This window comes from Miniopterus natalensis, chromosome X, assembly GCF_054644295.1.
Source record: "Miniopterus natalensis isolate mMinNat1 chromosome X, mMinNat1.hap1, whole genome shotgun sequence".
NCBI classification, from domain to species: Eukaryota; Metazoa; Chordata; class Mammalia; order Chiroptera; family Miniopteridae; genus Miniopterus; species Miniopterus natalensis.
Genome location: NC_142103.1, coordinates 86,230,991 through 86,252,312, shown reverse-complemented (window position 1 = coordinate 86,252,312; position 21,322 = coordinate 86,230,991). Strand labels below are relative to the sequence as shown.

General features: G+C 37.3%; 1 non-coding gene across 1 annotated transcript; it reads right to left on the bottom strand.

The window, feature by feature from the left end:
• Window positions 1–520: 520 nt before the first annotated feature.
• LOC148090606 (U6 spliceosomal RNA) lies at window positions 521–626 on the bottom strand. Its single transcript, XR_015713744.1, has one exon. It is a non-coding gene; the product is annotated as a U6 spliceosomal RNA (small nuclear RNA).
• Window positions 627–21,322: the final 20,696 nt, after the last annotated feature.

Below are 21,322 nucleotides of genomic sequence, written 5' to 3'. Positions count from 1 at the left end.
GGAATATATTTTATTTCAGAATGTGGAGGATATTTATACATTTCTATTCTGGTTTCAGAGTAGCTATGGAGATTTCTATGGTTCACTTTATTATTCCCTTAGTCAGTGACTTTGCTTTTTATGCCTAGATTACAGTCGAATGCTTTCTTTATCCTTGAAATCCAATAACTTAACTGGATATGCCTTGATATCCATTGTTCTGAATGAGTTTTTCCTCACCTATAATCGCCTCTTTTGATCTGCAGATTCTGTTTTCCCTTCATTTCAATAAAATTTTCCTGTATTATGCTTCTAAGTGTCTTTTTAAATTTATTCATAGGACAGTATGTAAAGGCTTTTCTCCTATTGATGAAATGATCTTCATCCAGGTTTATTATCTCTGATGTTACTCATTTATTTATTGATTTGTAGTCATGTTATTTTGATTTCCAATTTGTCTCACCCATCCTCTAGTTTCTGTATTTTATCTTACTATCAGGACTTATCATTTTATATTGACATACTGTTCACTTAATTCATTTAAAATATGAAAGCTTTCATAAATTTGCATGTCCTCCTTTCACATGTGCTATGCTAATCTTTTACTTTATCATTCTAATTTCAGCATACATATTATGTTTAAATACACAATAATAACAAAAATAAGTTGAGATTTATCAAGTTTGTGTCAAGCATTGAGCAAAGTGATTTACATGCATTAATTTACTTAATTCTCAAAGTAACCCTGCATGGAAGGGATTCTTCTTCTCTCTTTACAGATAAGGAAACTAGAATTAAGAGAGTTAAGTAACTTGTGCAAGGATATATAAATAGCAAAAGAGAGACCTAAATACAGGTTCTAGCTATTTATCATAATGTTATACATATGTATTGTCTCTTATTTTTCCTCTGCTTCATTAATTGCCAAACATGCCCAGATATCCAAGAATTTCACTATTAGGTACAACAGATTCGTGCTGTGATATCAATATACTTATTAAAGATAGGGAGACTAAGACTGAACTCCAGCATTACAGAGGAGCAACCTCAGAAAATAAAAATGAGATTTAGAGTAACAGTGATGATGACATGCTAGACATAGCATTTGAGAGATTTTCATTTATATTATTATGACACCAGGGAAAAATTATTTTATATATTTGAGCTTTGACAATGATTAATTTTTGTTATTTTCCTATTATTGACTTCTCTATGTTTTCCCCCTTGGGAGTAAGCAGCACCAGAAGACCTCAAAAAAGCTGTGTCTCTGTTGCATAAAAATAACAATGAGTGTGGAAGCATGTGGGTGTGTGTTCAGGTGATACCTGTGAAACTATTCACTGTGCCCTGATGTACAGATGCAAGAGAACACTTGATCAGTAACTCCTGGTAGAGACAATCAAAACAGAAATAAAGTACAGCAGTACAGAGACCATAAATTAATTAATTAATTTAATAGGATAGAATAGAGTAGGAAAAAAAGTGTGAGCAGGCATGGAAATCTGGTCTTTTCGTGTTAAATTGATTCTTTTCACTATTTATGTTCAACCCTTACTGACTTCCTGTAACTTAGAAGAGTGATACAAAATGCTGGGAAATGGGGCCAGCAAGGTGTACAACAGTGAAATATGAGGTTTGGTACACTCTTAAAAGAATTCTGAAAATATTTCATTCTTATTCAGGTAGTCCTTTAACTGAAATTCAATTTCTATAGTTTGTAAAATAACATTGTGAGGATTGCCTTAAAAATAAAAGCCCATTGTATTACCTTGTTTTCTGAGGAAAAATGCAGGTCAGTTACTGAAAACTGATTCATTTGTGAACCTTTAACAAAAATTTAGCTTATGCATTGCTATCTATCTGTCTCTTCTTAGATCCTTCACTTTTTCTTCTGTAGTTCTTATGGTATAAACCTATAGTCTTTCACAAGGAAAACAAAGATTGTTTTTTGGACCTTAAGTGGCATAGTGATTTAGAGCAAGAAAATGTCCCATTACTATAAATGATGAAACTCTGGTATCTTTGACAATCTGAATTCTTCCTTGCAAAAGGTAAATGATAACAGGATCTTTATTTTTCAAGGTTTTAAGTTTAATCTTCATGAGTTTTGTTGTATATATTTTAGAAAAAAGGTTTTGTAAATCAATTGCAGCAATAATAAAATCATGATCATGGGCATTTGACAAATCTTGGAAAGCCAGAAACACCCTGGAAACACTCTTTTGAAAATGCTACTACAGCAGAAAAAAATGGCAATGTAGACCACTGCCTCTCCCTCTCTCCACAAAACTCGATTATTAGACAGCTATCACAAACAAAACCAGCTCCTGGAGAGCTCTAGATTCCTATTAAGAAATTTTAGCAACACAGTGGGACAAAAAAACTGAGATTAATCTCACAAGAAGAAAAGAAAGATAGCTCCATTTTGCCAGCATCGTCCCATCTCCCAAGCCAGACTTGTTCACTGCCAAGAGGGAACTTCCCAGCTAGAAGGAGTTCCCTCAGCAGGAAAGGAAGAGCAGGGTGAGTAACCAGCTTTTCTCTCCTTTCAGGGTACCACACAAAGGTCCTGCTTCAGCTTTACCCCATCCAGACTGGCAAAGCTGAGATGTATAAAGACAGCTAGGACCAAGAAAGGAAAGGAAGGCCTATTAATAACAGCCATGAAGAAGAATGATTGCAGTTCACAGAGACAAGCTCTGCAGACAAACTGAAGATTTCACCACTGATGAAACCAACGGCCAGCACAGCTTCAAGGAGCCCCTGCAGATTTCACCAGCTTTTGCCCTACAGGTATTTACATTCGTGGATGCCAGCCATTGAGTCCATTCTGCTCCCACCCCTCCCCACCCCAGTATGAGCCCAGGAGCCCAGGAATCACACCAGCAGACAGCTCAGGCCGCTGCAGCTAAATGCCTGCAAGGTGTCAGCTGCCTAAGTCTATCCCCACTCCCTCTGTCCCCCTTGCCCCTGCCAAAATCCACTAAATGTACTAATAGCCAGCTTAGCTTCTGTGGCTGCAGGAGTACAAAACACCAACCTGCAACCTGAGCTGACCTCCACCACTGTGCACACATTCAGGGCTAGCCACTCCAGCTGTGCCCCTGTGAGACACCAGCCTGACGCTTGTCATCAGCCTCAAATTCAGTGCACACACCTGGAGTGAAAGTAAGCAGCCACAGGAGAGCCTATTGACAGCCAGGGCCCCCATAGCTGCCGGTGAGCCCATAGTTGGCCCCAGTCCATGCTGCCTTCCCTGAACCCCAATACTATATGTGAGTCTGCAATTGGCCTCTGTTGCTACAGAAATACCTGTAGCTGAGTGTATGTGTATCACCAGCTCCAACCACCACCCCTGCCTCCCCTGGTCCTTAGCCCTAGGACCTAGAGGTACCACCGAGAGCCCCTACAGCCGTTGCAACCACTGTGTGCCCCCTACAACACTTGCCAAGGACCAGTTATTGATGCAGTGGAGCCCAGCAGCTTGAGCTGAAGAGACATCAAGCCCCACACAGACCAGTTGCCACCATGTGTCCCCACAGTTGGGACCCTGCACCACTAGAGCAGGGGTTATAGCATACTCCAGCATGACCCCACCCACAAATTACAGTCTTCCCTTATCAATGTCAGTCTATAAAATCTAGAAGAGGTGACTGCTGTTTTAAATGTGCAGACACCTACAAAAGGCTATAGATATTATAAATAATCAGGGAACTATGACTTCATAAAATGAATACAGTAAACCTGCAGTACCTGGCCCAAAAGTAATGGAGATCCCAGTATTGTTCAACAAAATATTCATAATAATTTTTCTAAAGATGCTTAGAGAGCCATAAGAGAATACAGATAAACAGTTTTACAATATAAGGAAAACAATACATAAACAAAATGAGAGCTTCAACAAAGAGAAGGAAAACATAAGAAAGAACCAAACAGAACATTTGGAGCTGAAAAACAATGACTGCACTAAAGAATTCATCAGAGAATTTCAACATCAAATTTGAACAAACAGAAGAAAGAATCAGTGAGCTATAAGAGAGAGCAATAAAAATTATCCAATCAGAGGACAAAAAAATTTGAAAAGGAATAAAGATGCCTATAGGACTTAGGGAACACCATAAAAAGAAATAATGTACATATATTTGGAGTCCCAGAAGGAGAAGAGAGAAGAAAGGGTTAGAAAACAAATTTAAAGAAATAATGGCTGAGAAATTTCCAAATGTGGGGACAGATCTGGATACCTAAGTTCATGAAGATAGTCACCCCAAAATTTCAGCACAAAACCAGTTTCTCCAAGGCACATAATAACAAAACTGTCTAAAAGCAAAGACAGAGAGAGAATCCTAAAAACAGGAAGAGGGATGCCCTGACCGAAGTGGTTCAGTGGTTAGAGCATCGGCCCACATACCAAAAGGTCACCGGTTCAATTCCAGGTCAAGGGCACATACCTGGGTTGTAGGTTCACTCCATGGCCCTCGTCGGGGTGCTTGCAGGAGGCAACCAATCGATCTGTCTTTCTCATATCAATGTTTCTCTCTCTCTCTGTCTTCCCCCCTCCACTCTCTCTAAAAATCAATGGAAAAATATCCTTGGGTGAGGATTAACAACAACAAAAAACTAATTAACTAACTAACTAACAACTAACTAACTAACTAACTAACAACTAAATAAATAAATAAATAAATAATAAAAATAAAAACAGCAAAAGGGAAAATAATCCTCTTACAAAAAGGAACCTCATTAGGCAATCAGTTGATTTCTCACCAAGGAGCTTGTACGCCAGGAGAGAACAGAGGGTAGAAGAACAGTAGAAAAGACCAACAAAGCTAAGAGCTGACTTTTGAAAATATAAACAAAACTGATAACCTTTAGCTACACTAAATAAAAAAAAGACAGGACTCAAATAAATAAAATTAGAAATGAAAAGGAGACATTACAATGATACCATAGAAATACATAGGATGACAAGAGACTGCTATGAACAATTTTATGCTAACAAATCAGACAACCTATAAGACATGGATAAATTCCTAGAAAAATATAACCAGCCAAGAATGAAATCATGAAGAAATAGAAAATCTGAGCATGGCACTAACAAGCAAGGCGATGGAACAAGTAATCAAAAATCTCCCGAACCAGAAAAGCCCAGGACCAGATGGTTTCACTGGAATCATACCAAGCAGTTAAGGAAGGGTTAATCCCGATTCTTCTCAAACTCTTTCAGAAAACTGAAGAGGGAAAAGCACTCCACCTAATTTTATAGTACCAGCATTATCGTGATACCAAAGCCAGATAAAAACACTATAAAAAAAGAAACTTTGCACCAATATCCCTCATGACTAGAGACCCAAAAACTCTTGACAAAAGGTCACCAATACAAATTCAACAATGCATTAAAAAGATCACAATCCATGTCCAAGTGGGATTTATCCCTGGGGTGCAAAAACGATTCAACATACACAAATCAATAAATGTGATACACCACATTAATAAAAATGAGCGATAAAAATCAGATGATTATCTCAATAGACTCAGGAAGAACATTTGACAAAAGACAAAAAGCTAAACTCACAGAAATAGAGAGTAGAGTGGTGGTTACCAAGGGCTGGGGAGTGAGATAGGGGGAGATATGGGTCAAAGGGTGCAAACTTCCATTAGAAATAAAATGCTTGCCACATATAAAACTTAAAATTTCCTAGTGGTCATATTTTTAAAAAATGTAAAATAATACAGGTGAAATTCATTGTAATAATCTATTCCTTTCAACCCAATACATCTAAAATATTATCAATACTAACATTCATTAATGTTTTATTTTCCATTATACGTTCAAGCTAACTCTTTGAAATCCGGTGTGTACACACCACTTACAATCGCCATGTATGTCTGCTCCACTGGACACTACAGATTTATATCAAAGGCTCTCAAACTTTAGCATGCATCAGAATCAAAGGGGGGGCCTGTTACAACACAAATTTTAGGTCCCATTCCCAACTGTCTTATTTGGCAGATATGAGATGGGATTTGAGAATTTGCATGTCTAACAAATTTGCTGATGATGCTGATGCTGGAAACTATATTTTGAGAACCATTAATTTAGAAAATTCACTGAGATATTCACCTTATTCTATTTAAGGAAATTTGATTTATATAAATCAAAGCCTCAGTTCTTTGGCATACAAAATAAGTGTTTTTTAACATTTATTGAACATGTACAGTATTCCATGTGTTTTTAAATTATATTACATTTATATATAATATCTTACAACTAACTCACTGTGTTAAGACAGAAAGAAAATATTATAGGAAAACGTACTTTACAAGCTTAGTTGCTATATTTTTTAACTGTACAAGCTAGCGTTATACAATTAAGAAAATTGATAGAGTAAGATAAAACACCCTCTACACCTAGTTGAATTATATTTCAAGTGGCCTTATTGATTTAACAAAAAAGAAGCCTATGTGTTAATGTCACAATCGTAAGCTGGTTATATAGGCCAAGGTGGTGTTCACTTTGCAGTTGGCTGGGTTGCAGACTCTCAGTTGACCTGGGACCATCTGGACAGGCCAGAAAGTGGAGAGAAGGTGGAGAAGGCAGGCCAAAGAAATAACCACCTTGGCCCCCAAGTCTCTTCTCTCGCATTACATTGGCCAAAATTAGTCACCAATTTAACTGCAAGAGTGGTGAGGAATTGCAAATGTACGTGGATATAAGGAGTTACCAACAGCAGTCAGCTGTACCAGACAAAATCATTATTAAGAGAAAATTTCAATTTTTGAAATTACAGTTTCAATAATGATGAGCTACTTTGGCTTAAATTTAAGAGCTGTGCTGCCCTACTCAACATCTCAGCACAGGGAGTTTTTTACACAGTATTTGAAATTGTTATAATTATGATTATAATACAGTCTTCTGAGAGCAATTTTTGAGTAGACAAATTTGATATTAATCACTCACAAGTGAGCTGCATAAAAATGAAACTGCATCAATGTGAGGCTCAGAAAAAATGTGAGAAGCCAGGAACAGAACAAAATGTGAACATAAAAAAGGACTATATGTTCTAAAATATCTAGAGACCAGGTCAGACATACCAATACCCCCTTGGACATGGAAGATAGTGGACACACTGCATAAAAATTAGAAGATATTTCAATAGGTGTTACATGAAGGAGCCCTTAGAAATATAACTTTCAAACACATCAGAATGCCATTGCCATTTATATCAACCTGTCACCAAGTGCACAAGATTACAAATATCCTGACTCATAAAATAAATCTCAATACATCTTAAAAGTTTAGAGTCTTAGGGCATATGTTCTCTGACCAAATGGAATTAAAGCACGAGTCAATAAAAATTAAATATCTAAAAAGTATACAACTGGCTTTTGAAGAACCAATGTCTAAACTGTTCAAGAAAAAGAAAATAAAAAACTAAAAAAATACTCTAAGTGAATTATAATGAAGAAATGATATGTCAAAATTTGTGGGATAAGTGCCAAAAAATATCAAGAGAAACATTTATAGCTTTGAATATCATTTTTAGAGAAGAAGACAAGTTTCATCTAAATAACAAAGATTACATTGAACCCAAATGTAATAGAAAGAAGAAAATAACAGAAGCAAGAGGAAAAGCCATTTAATTAAAATAAAGCTAGTAATAAAAATGTTTAGAGTCCCAAATTTTAGTTCTTTAAAAACCAAATAAAATTCATAAAATCATAACATTATCAAGAAAAAAGAGAAAAAAGCAAATTATGAATAACAAAGAAAAAATATGTTACTACCGATTCTACAAAATTAAAATAAGGTAATATTACTAACAACTTTATGACAATAAAATTGCCAACTTAGAAATACATTGGAGAGATTAAAATATATGACTTATCATAAATGACATGATAAAAAATCTAGAAACTTAAATAGCCTTATATCTATTAAATAAATCATAAATGAATAAAAATTTATACTCTTACAAAGAAAATTGCAATCCCAAATGGATTCATTGGTCATATCTATTATTTAAGACAAAAATAATACAGATCTTTGGAATTCTGTCAGAAAACAATAAATGTGAAATTGCTATTGAGCTCATTTGAAAAGGCCAGATAGCCCTGGTACCAAATTCTGAAATAGGCAAAAAAAATATATTACAACTTTTATCCCTTATGAGCATACATGCAAATGGCAGAAACAAAATATTAAAAGGACAAATCCAGCAATTTAAAAAAAGATAATATATTCTAGTTAACAGGGACTTATTCCAGGAAAGATCGTTTGGTTTAACACCTTAAAATCAGTCAATATAATTACTTCATTTACAGAATAACAGGTAAAACTAAATGAGCATTTCCATATGCATGAAAGCACATGGCACATTTTATCTCTGGTTCATGGTGCAAACTCTCAAAATGAGGAATAGAGGGAAACATCCTCAATCTGATTAGTTAATAGCATCTATGAAAAACTCACAATTAATGTTATACTAAAAAATAAATGTTAAACAGTTTCTCCCTCAGAATGGGAACAAAGCATTAATGTCACTCTGAATATAATTATTTAATGTTTTACTGGAGGTCATAGTTGTCCAATAAAGGAAAAAAGTGGCATAAAGATTGGATAGAAACAAATACAATGGTTTCTGTTCACAAAACTTTTATGTAGAAAACCTCGAAAAAACTATAGTACAAAATATACGCTAGAAGTACTAAATATGTCAAAAACACAGGATACGAGATCATTACACAAAAATCAACTACAGTAGCGGAAAAACACTGAAAAAGAATTTAAAATAAAATTATATTTACAAATAATGTCAAACAATGAAATGTTTAGCAATAATTTTGTCTATACTCTAAATGTTCTTTGATTCGGTTATTTTAAAAAGTGGAAAAATTCCAGGATATCAAACTGGTGGTGCAGCCTCAGCCGAGGAGTACAGGATGTTTCTCCTGATAATGCCTCTAAGCATCAGTTAGCAACAGTTTTACTATTTGTATCACAGTTACAAGGAACTTCTTGAACTGGAATTTAAAAAAAAAAAAGCTATGCAAATGTACTGTCTCAGAGAGGACATAGACAGAAATTATTCTGAAGAAATTTTTCATATCATAATTTCTAATATGCATCGCACATTAGCCATATTCTGTTTTCTTCCCTTTTCTTTGGCACGGAGAAAGTAAATGGCCCATAGTTTTTGAGATTTTCTGTTCTCCTTTTGATCACTACTAAAGATGCTAAGACGCTAAAGTTAGGCTATCATTCTGAAGATCAACTGTCTTTGAAGTTCAATTATTTAACAGATTATTTTTTTCTGTCACTAAGAGAACAGATACAAAATGAGCCATTCAGATAACCAGCATTAACATAATGGGTCTGTAAACCTAACTGGCACATTGCTCAGATTTAAAAAAAAAAGCATTTGGAAGGCTCTTGTGACTTTTTTTATTTTTTATTTTTTTAGATGATTCATGCAGAGCACCTATAATATAAAATTTAGATTTGATGGGGCATATGTGCATTACAGCCTTCTTTTACTCACCAATACTTGAATAGTAACATTAATTTTTACTAAAACTATTATATGTTGAAATGGGGGGGGAAGGGGGAAATCTGTAATACTATCAAAAATAAAGATAAAAAAAGATTTGTTTCAGATGTCATTTTTCAAAATCCCTGTTCAAATACTGAAAAAAGTTTCTAAGACTAGTGTAAAAGATATAATTTCTCCAGTGAATGCCTCTTAACACACAGATATAAAAACTACTTTCCTTGGCAGGTTTAACAACTATTTACTAAATTACTCTTTAGTACCTAACTCCAGTACACAGATTAGGAAAACAAACAAACCCTTGTCTGGTTCTATATCAATATAAATATTTATTCCTAATTTAGATGTAGATAATTATTCAATCCACACTACAAGTCAAGCTGTATTTTGGAGACAAATACAGTCACATTGGTAATTTGCTTGTCAATACTATCACATGTTCAGAAATGGAGTTATTTTTCATTTTTAAAAATAAAAACTAATTTCTTAAACCAAATAATATTATATCTGAACCTAAAGTTGTCCAATTCTATTGACATACACTTCCACTGTGTGCATTCATATAAACAAATATATTCACAAACTAGTTGTTTGTCTCTGAAGTATTTTCTTCAGTTATTTGTAGATAGAGAGTATTTTCAGAAAGGAAAATAAAAGTTCAGATTGGTAGTTTGAGGAATAGCCATGCAGCCATCTCCCTCTTCCCCCTCTCTGTGTTCAAATGAACCCAACTAGAGTTTTGGGAATGTAAACACAAGGGGAAACTGGTTTCACATGAAAATTTAACACTATACCAACCACCTTCACCCTGGACAACACAAGTAGATCATTTCCAAGCATTTACTTATCTCCTCAAATCAAGTGACCAATAAAGCTTCTGAAATACCCACTTAGCAATTTTGGAAAAACAGATGGGGGAACAATCAGGCATCTTTTCATCTCCCTTCGGTAGGCCGGCAGAATAAGTCCCCCCCCCCCCGCCCCCCAAACTTCCCAGGCTCTAATCCCCAGAACCTGTACATACATTAACTTAATTGGCAAACGGGATTTTAAAGACTTTAAGGCCCTTGAGATTGGGAACTTATTCTGAATTATTTCAGTGGGCCCAATGTAATCACACCAGTCCTTAAAAGTGGAAGTGAGAGAAGGGTGGGGCCAGAGACATGGGACATGGGACAGTGGACACAGGGGCAGGAGAGATTAGAAACGTGAGAGACTTCACCTGCAGGTACTGTCCTGAAGATGAAGGAAGGGGACCAGGAGCCAAGGGATATGGGCAGCCTCTCATGCTGAGGATGACCTTCATCTGACAACCAACCAGCAAAAGAAGACCTGAGTCCCACGATCACAAGGAATTGAATTCTGCCAACATTCTGAATGAACAAGGACATTGATTATCCCTTTAGAGCCACCAAGAAAGAAAGCAGCCCTGTATAGATGCAGATTTCAGCCTGATGGGACTTGTGTCAGACTCCCAAGCAACACAACTATAAATTAATAAATAGTGTTGTTTTAAGTCTCCACATTTGTGGCAGCAATTGAAAACTAATACACTCTCTTTACAAATAATTTCTGCAAAAACTTTTATTGGAGTGATTTTATTTTAAAACAAGAAAGGACTTGTGAGTTTCTACTAAAGACTCTTAAATAAGTTCTATTATTTTGGAACATTCTGGAATGATATTATTCTTTAGAAAATAATCTCTTTCTTGTTTAAACAAATAAAATTTATTTTATCTTACAGTCATCCTAGATTTGAAACATGGTTCCATGTCTCAGCCTTATTTATTGGGCTATCCTACAATTCCAAAAAATATGCAAAATGAACTGTTCTTATTTCTGTGCCATCTTAACTAAATGCTCTATGCACAAGATAAACAGTAATCCTTCAGATTTATTTTTATACTCAGACTTTCATAGTCTTTGCCAGAATACAGTGGTAATAGCAGTTACTTTTTCATAAGCAACAGGGTGTCTGCAACATTGATTATCAAGTGATTCCAAAATTCCCAGTGCTCACATTTTGTGATCACAGGACTCTGAGCATCATAAACTATAATATTCATTCATAATCAAGAGAAGGATGTCATTTTTTCCCTTAAAAAATCACAACCCACCATTTCCTTGTCTGTTTGTGCAACGATGACTCAGGGTGCAAAGCAATATTATTTTGAGTCAGTCTAAACAATCAAGTTCTTTTTGGAGAAAAAAACACACCTAAAAAGCAATCAAAGTTGAGTAAAAAAAGTAAAAGTATTTCAGTTAGATGTTTTATGCCCTATCCTTGGTTGAAAACTAGTTCCAACTAGGAATGGGCCTTTTACTGTCTTTGCTTATGTCAGGTAAGTATAATTTTTCTTTTTTTGTATTTTCATATTATTTTTTTAATTCACTTATGTCATCTTTACTAAATTTTTAAACGGTAAACTTTTGGTTATCTGACCTCTTAATTTTGTTAGTACTTGAATTAATTTGCTTTTCTGTCCCCTAAAGCACTAAGCTTATTAAATGGCAAATAAAATGTCCTCAGTAGAGCTGCTTGTTAATTTAAACCCTTGCCCTCAAAGAGTTATAATCCAAGGAAGAAGACTTTGGATTAAAAAACAGAGACACGCTGAACAAACTTAAAATACCGATGCTATTTATCCAGGATACGGTTGATTAGAAAGGGCTTCTTGAGAAATCTGGATTGAAAAGTCATTGCTCTAAGCTGGAGAAATAAGGAGAGAGAAAAATTAAGAAGTCAGTAGGCAGATCCAGGAGAAAACCTAGTCCTTTGTTGAGGACTGTCAGAGTGTAATTGTATACTTTGGAGGGCAAAGGGAGGGACAAGATAGAAAATCTTAGAATATTAATTGCTCACAAGACACCTGAAAAACAAAATTGATGTTTCTGAACAGGGGAAGAGTGGTAGAAAAGAGAGCTAACATTTATTCAGCAGTAACTATAAGACAGGCGCTGTGATATTTATGTATGTTATCTCTTTAAATTCTAACAGCAGATTAGGAAATAATATTATCTCTATCTTCTTAAAAAATTAACTAAGATTCACAGATATTGAAGTCAGATGAGTAAATAGCAAAATTTAAACCTAGGACTGCCTGTTTCCAATGTGTCTGCACTTTTTCTACAATGTCGGGAGATTGGACCCTCCCAATATTCTCGAGCGAGCTATCTGTCATTTTGTAGACCAGCATGAAAAAATGGTTGAATCTGTTCACCGTATAAACTTATTCAGCACTGAAAGTGCAGGGGACCAAAGTTTTCCCACCCCAAAATGTTCCTTTTGGGGTACTGACATTAAGCTGGTTATTAAGAAACCAGAGACTCAGAAAGAACCTTTGCCCTCCCCCTTTCCTGACCAAGGGAATCAAATGGAAAGGCCTGCTTCAGGAAGGAAATCTTAGTATATTCACCCTAGAATTTTGAATTAGGCAGGGTAGAAAGGAAGAATCCATGTAAAAAAAACAAAAACCTGTTCAGCTGGACTGACACCCCTGTCTCATTGTTTCTGGATTGCCTAGCAGGAATTTGTCAAGGTTTCCACTCTTTCCCGTCTCCCTGTAAATTGTCTACTTCCCCTTTGAAATCCCAGACCCCTGCCCCCTTCCCCCTTTGTCCAAAATGGTACATAAACCACAACTGCCCAATGACCCTTTGAGTCACATTCTTATGGATTCCCGGGTGCACATTCATATAATAAATTTTGGGTGTTTTCTTCTGTTACTTTGGCTCTGTTAGTTTATTAGCCCAGCTAGAAAAATTTGGAAGGTGGTAGGTGTTAGGTGGGCCAGGTATGGAAATTTGGGCACAGAGACTCACCAGGGCAGGAAGCCCTGGATGCCTAGCAAGGGGCAACATTGGGAAAACAAGAACCTTGTCCCCAGGGTGACCTACCCTCCCCCAGCATATCTCAGACCCCCTGAGTGTTCCTCCCTAAAGATAACATCTAGGCCTCAGTTGCATTTCAGCTCCAGGGCCAGAAAAGCAGCGAAACCAGACAAGTGGCGCCAGGGCTGCCTCAGGACCAGCTACACTGACTAATGACCCCCTGCCCTGGCACTGACCACTCAGTGGAGACCACGACCCTGAGAGAGCACCCCTGGAAAGCTGATGGATATTCTACTGAGACCCTCCCCTGAGACCTCCCCTAAGATTCCCGCCTGCAAGAAGGAGATAAATATGCTCAGGACAAAGGACCCAGTGCTCGCTCCCCACTAGGGGAGCAGGCCAGCTCCATCTCCATCTCCCTTCTTCCCTCCGAGGGGACCCCACGAGACCTGCAACCAGGGCAGCAATGGGCAGCAGCAGCTCCTCCAGGCCTCACCCCCTGCACCTGTCTCTAGGGTCCCTGAGCCTGACTCCAAGGCCCCCTCCTCTCTCCGGCTTCTCAGTGGCCAGAGCAGCCCAGCCTGGGCTCTCCTGCTGCATCTTCTGTGCTCTTCCTTGTTTCACTGTCCCAAGGATATTTTTGCTGCCACATGGACCCAATACCCTTTGGCTCAGCGCTGTGTAGCCCTTCCCTTTGGATCTCCCCATCCCCCATCCCTTTTTCCTTAAATAAGTTCAATTTTTCTATATTCACCCTCCGAGATGGCTATTTAGCTGCCCCTACACCACTGACCCTAACCTTTCAGTAGGAACATTACTTATTTACACCCGCATGAAATTCTTAATTCCCTTTTAACAGTCTCTTAAAATCAAGTAAATTTTTTTTGTTTTATTTTCAACTTGCTGCCATTTTTATGTGTGACTATTTTAATCATTTTGGCCATTTATATGACACTGAATTTGCACAAGGAAGGACATAGGCATTGCAGCAAGATATCCCACATCATTGATACTGATTTTCAATTTTGGAAGATTCCAGTTTTGCTAAGTATATTTTTCTTAATGGTGGAGTTTTCCTAATTGGATATAACTCAAGATCTAATTATTTAATTTAATTTTCATATGATAGAAAGCAATGTGCTCCATATCACCAGGAATTTTCAAATTTGAATTATATACAGTATATACTTATATTGGAGGTTGGACAAAATGACCAATAAGGCTCTAAGATTCATCATTACACATGAACATGTTTTAAAGTCCTAACTAGTTAAACAACTAAAAATGAAAAATGGAAAACAATTTTGATTATTCTAAGCTATCAAAGTACCAAAATAAAAAGCAAAATGTCTAATAGTCATTACTATTGAAACTGTAATAGTTTAGACAGTTGTATACACTGCAGGAGAGTTTAAAAGGTAAACTTTTCTGGAACTCTACAGTCTCTCCCATAAAAAGAAATCATAGCCATTGATGCATGCACTCAAAGTTTAGACCGAAATAAATGAACAGACATATAGGCAAACATTTTATTATACTGATTGCAGCATAAATTAAAATATTTTTAAATGCAGACACAATGACCAAAATAAGAATGCTAAGTATATTTTATCCACAAAATGGACATTATATTATACAGACATAAAAACTGCATTTAAAAATATTTATATTACTTAACATGATAATTATAATATTCGAGAAAATACAGAATACAGTTAAAAATCCATAAGAAAAATGACTAGAAAGAAATTCTTTAAAATATCACTATGAATTAACTCACAAATGATAGCTTATGAATAATTTTTAAATTTTCTTTATAAGTTTTGAGCTGTCCTACAATAAATACACATTACATTTACCAAAGCAAAACACTTATTCTCAATTAAGCAGGCGATATTGCCCATAACTCTTATAGACACAAAGGATTTATCGATTTACTTTCTTTTTTCTCACATAGCACTTTTATGATTTCTCTTAGAATTTTGAAATTACCACTTATTATTTCCAACCAATGGAATCATTCAAGATGGACTTGGAAGCATTCCTTTCCAATCTTGGTATGATCGTTAATTTTATGTGTCAACTTGACTGGCTATGGGGTTACATAATTAGTGGAAGAAGTTAGTTACATATGCCAGCTATGATTATGTGACTACTTACAGACAGGACTGTGATGTGTCGTGAATAATTCCTACTTAATTTGTTATGTTTGTATGTGTGTTTGTTTTCTTTCTGGATTTTTGTCTTCTTTCCTCTATATTTCTTTATCATGCAACATAGGATGTATTAATTTTATATTTTGGTATTTAAGTATTGTTAATTTTACATAAATAGTATTTAAATTTTAGGATATCAAGGAGAAGAGTAGATATCACTCAAGGACTTTACCTCCTTTACTGGGAAAGGGGTAAGTAAATTTTCATTTGTACATCAGATAGTTGTATCATGTTAGGCATAACTATGACCTTTTATTGTCTTTATTTGGAGAGTACTGGTTTAAGGAGTTACACATGGGTGCTAAATTGACAAGGGGTAGACTAGTGATGGTTAATTTTACATGTCAACTTGAATGGCAAAATAGTGCTCAGATTAAACTTTATTTCTGGGTGTGTCCCTGAAGGTGTTTCAAGATTAGATTAGCGTATGAATTAGTGAGCACAGTAAATTGCCCTCTCCTACAGGGTTGTTGGCAATACCTAATCCCTTGAGTGCCCGAATAGAACAAAAGAATGAAAAAGGAGGAATTCCTCCCTTTTTTCCTGCCTCACAGAGCTGGCTCATCTCACCTCAGATCTCTGACCTTCCTACTGGGATTTACACCATTGACTCTGTTTTCTTAGGCTTTTGGACTCAGGCTGAACTACATCAGTAGAGACCATGACCCTGAAAGGACACACCTGGAAAGCTGATGAATATTCTATTGAGATCCTCCCTGAGACCTCCAGATGACAATCCTCAAGACGAAGGACTCAGCAAGGTCTTTCTCTCTCCTGAGCACACCCATGCCTTTCCCCCTTCTCCTTCCCCCAAGTGAGTTCTCTTTCTTTTTCCTAAGCTCCCAAGGGCCCTTCTTTTGTTTCTGTAACTCATCTCCTGAGCCCATGCAGCCCAGCTGGCTCACCTTTTCTAGCTCTGTGACTTCCTAAATAAATTTTGTCTTATGATTTGTATTCCTTAGCTCCGAATTCTTTCTTTGCCAAACTCAAGCACCGAGGTTGCTGAACCGAGGTCTGGTAACATTCTGGTGCTATTTTGCTGCTAACAACCCTTGCGGATATAACTCGGTAAACCTACTCTCCACATTCAAACTAAAGATCTCCAGATGTCATCAGTAGTTAGTTACTTTGGAAGGAACCAGTGTTGGGTAGCAACTTGAATACTTGAAGCCTATTGTAAGGCTAAGGGACATAGATAGCCAGTGATATTTCCCCAGAGGCAGTATTAGCCACATGGAAGTTAAAAAAAAAAAGAGAAAGAAACTGCAACACTGTTATTTTTAGGTTCTGTGATGTCAGTCTCCATCTGTTAACCAAAAAATTTAACTTCCATGGCTGAAAGTCTTTTTTTTTTAAAAAAGGCTTCATTAAGCCATTGCTAGCAAAACAACAACAAAAAGAAGACTGGTCTTGGGGCATTAGTCTGAATCCTCAGCAGCATGGCTAGGTAGGAAAGACAACATGTCAGTGTTGTCCCAGAGTTTTGCAAGCATTTCTACACACCAAGTAAGGGAGAAAAGATGTAAACTGGTTCGGAAAATATTTACATTAGCTGTTGACAAAGGGGATGGGCCAGTTCTGGGACAGGGACAGCAGAGTCCACAAAGAACAAATGTCCTCCCATCTAGATCAGCTGTGGGCAGCAGATTGGGAAAGTTCATGTGTAAATAAGGAGGAGAGGCTCCTGGTTCTAAGGTTCTCTCTTTTGGATAATCATGGAAATAGCCACCTGGAAATGAATCCTAAATTCCAATACATATACAGGAATGTTAGCAGTCTTTTGTCAGAGCTGGTCCATAGCTATCAACATGTTAATTTTTCTGTCTCTTTCTGTCACTAATTTTAATAGAGAATATCTCAGGATTTTTTTGTCACATCTATCCAGTGTCTTCATAACCTGCCTCCAATTGTCACAAAATCTTTCTGAGTGGTCAAGCGTGGAGAGGGTGTAAGGCAAACCAGTAACTGAGAACCCAACGAAAACGTTAGAAAGCAGAAGTCAGCATGAAAATAGATGCTTCTTTGGAATTCCAGAAATCTTCGGAGATGTTTGGGGCTTACATGGAGTATTGAATGGGAACTGAAGCAATTTTACTGAGATAGCAAGAGGGAGAGTTGAAAAATGGGCCCTTTAGCAGCCTGATAATTTGTGGAAAGGCCTGGAGCAGAGGTTATATAAGTATTTTGCTGAGACTTTCAAAAATAAAACCAAGGAGATTGAAAGTATAACATACAATAAGATTGAAGCAAAAAAAAAAAAAAAACAAAAAAAACTGGTTAGAAACTTAAAAAGAAATATAGTTTGCATTGAAAAACCTCTCAGAAGAATTGCATTCAGCACAACAGGACAGTCACAAGGTTTTCTGAGTGCACAGGTATATCAGAAAATAAAGGGGGACATAGTGGGTTCAGACCAACAAGACAGAATTATTTTTGATACTGAAGCTTTAAAGAAATTTTATTTAGAAAGATTTTTATTATAACTATATTTAATGTAATATCTTTGAGAGTCCCTTTAATTCATATTTTCTGAAAACCTTGAAGTTCTCCAAGCATTGCACTGTAATCTATGCTGCTTTTCAGGAATAAACCTAAATTTCCACTTCTGTAAACTGGGACTAATAATACTGTTTGCCACAGAAGAATTTTATGAGGATTAAGGGCTTTAATGCATGTAAAACACTTACTACATTGCCTGAGAGATTAAGTGCCAAAGAAAGGAACATAGTCTCTATTATACTCACAAAAAAAGATCCTTTGTTGTTGCTATTTTTGTTAATATTAATAGTGATGTGATTTGCCAATAAAAGGCACCTTAGAAACTTACATTCAGAGGCTCATTATCTGTGGTTGGCAAAGAGTTAAATTAAATGACCAGGCAAAATATTGCCTGGGACAATAAATGGAAATCATCTCTCTCTCCCTCCCCCCTATCTTCTACCAGCTTCTACCAAGGTCAGATCCCAGGATTATATCTTGGTGTCCTAGAATGTTAGACCTGGAATCAAATTTAAAATGAATCCAGCACAAGGCCAGCACCTTAAAAATCAGGAAACCTGCCTGAGTGTTTGAGTGACTGGGTGAAAGTCAGTTAATAGCAGATTTGAGACAGAGAGAGAAAAAAACCCTCCTATGTTGTGAGTGAATTTCAATAATTATTCAACCAGATGACAAGAGAAAATTACTGGGAATTTAAAGACACCAACGGCTTTGAGGAAATTTTGATGCCTACAAATAAGGCTGTAGCCTCCAGGTACATCACCTTCTTGACACAAAAAATTATTATCCCCACACCCCGAAGCTACAAAGAACAGGAAATCCTATATATAAAATCCACATTTCTAACACCTTATAAATCATTGCCATCTCTTCTCTCTCCTTTCTGTTTTCTCCCGGTCATCAGGCACACACTGAAGTCAGTACTTAAGTGACACTCTATTATTTATATTTAAGGAATATTTTTATCTCCATTTTCAGGATGTTGATTACTACAGCACTTCTGTTAAAATGAAATATTGGAACTGTGGACCCCGAGAAGAAAGATTGAGAAGAAAGATTCATCTGATGTGAACCCCTAGAAGGAATTTATCTGCTGAGATGGACTTGCCATGGTCAACTGAAGACCCAAATCTTATAAAAAATAAGAGCTCAGTGGCCATGTGTTGACAGAGGCTTCTGGAATACTCTCTATACTGGGAAGAACTTCAGCAGAACTTGAGGCTTTTTCACTATGTCCCACTTATCTACTGTCTGAGGCAACCTCTGCAGGGAAACCCTGCTTTCAGCTGTCTACCAGGGGACGGATACCCGGCCTGTGCAATCACAACTGTGCAATTCGGGCCTCACATTTCCATACAGTGCACCTAACTGAGAACCTGGGTGGGCACTTTTGCCATAGCAGCTTTGTTCTTCCCACTTCACACCCAAGATGAATGGGGAGCACTAGTGATCCAGTGGTGCCTTGGTTTTCGAACATCCGTTCCAGGAGCCCCATCGAGTTCCCAATCATTCGGAAACCGAGGGATCCGCAGCCGACAGCTGGGCCTTGGGATCTTGCCCTCAGCCGGAGCCGCGGGCATGTTCGACTTCCGAGGCGGGTTCGAAAACCGAAGCATTCCCTCCTGGATTTAGGGCATTTGTAACCCGAAATGCTCGTCCACGGAGGCGTTCGAGAACCGTGGCGCCGCTGTATGACTGTTCCTAAATGCCAAGGTGTCTGGTCTTCCCTCTTCTCCTCCCATGACATTTGCTGGGTGTGGGCTGTGAAATGGGCTTGCCCCCTACCTGACACTGAAGGCTGACAGGGAAATTATTCATTGAATGGAGAAAAGGGCCCGATGAGAACCTGGCATATGAATAAGCACATTTAAGAATATATTTATTTTGCCCGGCCGGTGTGGCTGAGCGGTTGAGCATCGACCTAGGATCCAGGCGATCGGGGTTCGATTTCCGGTCAGGGCACATGCCCAGGTTGTGGGCTCGATCAATCACTCTCTCATCGTTGATGTTTCTATCTCTCTCCCTCTCCCTTCCTCTCCCTGAAATTAATAAAAATATACCTTTTTAAACAAAGAATATATTTATTTAAACTTTACATTGTACTGATATATATAGTATTTTTTTACACTGACAACTGGCTACCGAAAATGAGACTTGAGAGCGTGAATCCAGCCTATCAAATTTTCAGAAACAGACTTTGGATTAGTGCTCCAGAAAATTCTCTTCCCAAATAATGCTGCAGATAACCTCTGGATGAGTCATCATATTTTGTAAGTAGTGATAAAGGTTTTGGAAATGAATGTTAATAGCTTGGTAGCAGGCAATCAGAGTCCAGATGGCTACAGTTTTCCGTATATTTTAAACTGAAAATATTGAGTGGGACAAAGTGAAAGTAGGAACCAATGAGGTAGATGCATGAACCAATACTCATTCATGTGCGAGCACACACACACACACACACACACACACACACACAATCATACAACCAAAACCTTTATCAGATCTCTCCATATCTTAGTATCAGGAACCAAGTTCACTATATACAGAGAGAATCAACAAATGAATAATACGGAATCTTAATATAATAACTTCTACCTAAAATTTTTCAAGACAAAAATAAGTTGTTTTTATGTAGAGAGTGTAGAGGCAGAAAACGTTTCCCTTTTTTCCTGTCTAGGTTCTCTGGCTGGCCCAATAATTAAATTGACATAAGACAGAATACCAGAGGAAAAACAAGGGTTGTATGTACTGTACAGGAGACCCAAAGACTCGACTCCCAGGCAGTCAGACAGTGAGGCCTTATATGCCATCCTGAGATAAAAAAAAAATAGGATATGGGCCTGGGGCGCCAAAGGAGAGGAGGGCCTTTCGCAGGAAGATCAGAAGAGCAGATGTTTGGTATCAGCTATTTGCCCCACCATGCAGGTAAGTATTTTATTTTTTTAATCCTTACCTGAGGATATTTTTTTCCATTGCTTTTCAGAGAGAGTGGAAGGAAGAGAGAGAGAGAGAGAGACATTGATTGGTTGCCCCCTGGCAAAGGCCTGGGGATCGAGCCTGCAACCGAGGTACGTGCCCTTGACTGGGACCCTTCAGTCAGCAGGCCGGCGCTCTAACCACTGAGCACACTGACTAAAGGGCAGGTAAGTCTTTGCGATAAAGTTATACCTGGAAGCAGCTCTCCTTCTGGGCCAGGCCTCCTATCTAAATTCTTTTAGACAGTTACGGGAGAGGCAAAGAGCTTTTCCC